Raw genomic sequence first — 1,870 nt, forward strand, 5'->3', positions numbered from 1 at the left:
TGTGTGTGTGTGATTAAATACTAAATGTAACTAAAAAATTGCCTAGAATTTATTGTAATGGTTTCAAGTAAGGGTCTAATTTAAATAAGTAAACACACAAATAAAATAAAACCCCTCAACTACTTGACCCATCATCATTTATTAGAGAAGAAATTCTTTTTCTTTTTCTCTCTTTTTTTTAAGTTAGGTAGGTTTTTTGTGTTTTTTTTAAAGTTTTTTCAATTACAGTTTATATTCAATAGTATGTTGTTTTAATTTCAGTGGTTAGACAATCATATATTTTACAAAGTGATCCCCCTGATATTTCCAGTACCCACCTGGCACCATATATAGTTATTACACTATTATTGACTATATTTCCTACGCTGTATTTTACCTCCCCATGACTATTTTGTAACTACCAATCCTTTCACCTTTTCACCCAGTTCCCCAAACCACCACCCCTCTGGCAACCATCAATCTGTATGGAAGTTCTTTCAATTTCCTTCCTTCTTCCCTCCAGCCCTCTTTCCCTTAATGCATAAATGTGATCATATTATACACAGTATATTTTTTGTGCATTCCTTTCCTTTTTTGCTTCTTCTCTCTAGACTACTCCCCTTCATCTGCATCACACACACACACTCCAACCCTAAGTATGTATATAGAAAAAATATATGAATATATACCTATGCATATTCCTATACATTCACATAACATGTGCAGTTTTAAAATTAATTTTTAACTTCAAGCACAGATCTAAGGCCAGAGGAATATCTTCGAGTGCTTTCGATTATTGTCCAGAAGAGGAAAAACAAGTGATTCGTTTTTATTTTCCTCATAGTGTTCTCAGAAACCCATCTAAATTCTAATAAGGCAAAGTAGAATTATCTGGTTTTTATTATGTCCAGCATTATTTGTTTTAGGTAAAGTTTATTGTATAGTAAAGTCCATTTATTTGCCCTATTTAATTTTATAGAAGAGACATTTTGTGTAATCAATGTTGTTTAATGTGGATTTTGTATGGGCTTTTCCATTACTTCCTTGTGTAATCTTTTTGGGTCGCTAATCTATTTTCTTATCTGTTAAAGCTGGAAGTAGATTCTAATGTTTTTACCTTGAATATTTTCTGTTAATTTTGGAGAATATAGACTAATTCATATACTATGTGAAATTGCAAATTGAGTAAGATATAATACCCACTTGCACAAAGACAGTAAAAGTTAAGACTTGTACCTAAATAAAGAATAAGGCATGCCAAAACCGGTTTGGCTCAGTGGATAGAGCGTCGGCCTGCGGACTGAAAGGTCCCAGGTTCAATTCCGGTCAAGGGCATGTACCTGGGTTGCGGGCACATCCCCGGTGGGGGATGTGCAGGAGGCGGCTGATCGATGTTTCTCTCTCATCGATGTTTCTGACTCTATATCTCTCTCCCTTCCTCTCTGTAAAATATCAATAAAATATATTAAAAAAAAAGAATAAGGCATAAAATGTTGAATGCCTTGAGTTTTAAAAAAAAAATGGGGGGGGGGGAGGCGGGAGACCTTATGAAAATTATTTTTTTCATTAGGTAGAAAATAATCCTTAATTTATCTCTTTCCTGGACCATTTCAATAGCCTCTTTCTTGGTCTTCTAGCACCTGTTTTCTTTTTAATCATTTACTGCAGCCAGGGTGATGTTTTTAAAACACATATTGATCAAGTTCTTTGTTGCTAAAGATCCTGAATATGTACCTCATGTATTTAGAATAAACTTTAAAATTCTTAAAGTGAGTTACAAAAACAAGTGCTTTTTCCTCCAGGCAAGCATTGTACCTCAATATGTAGTAGAAGGGCTTTATATGTGCTGCCCACTTTTCCACACAGAATATTAGAAAGATGCCTACCTGAA

The sequence above is a fragment of the Myotis nattereri genome, assembly GCF_964212035.1.
Source record: "Myotis nattereri genome assembly, chromosome: 17".
In the NCBI taxonomy this organism is placed as follows: domain Eukaryota; kingdom Metazoa; phylum Chordata; class Mammalia; order Chiroptera; family Vespertilionidae; genus Myotis; species Myotis nattereri.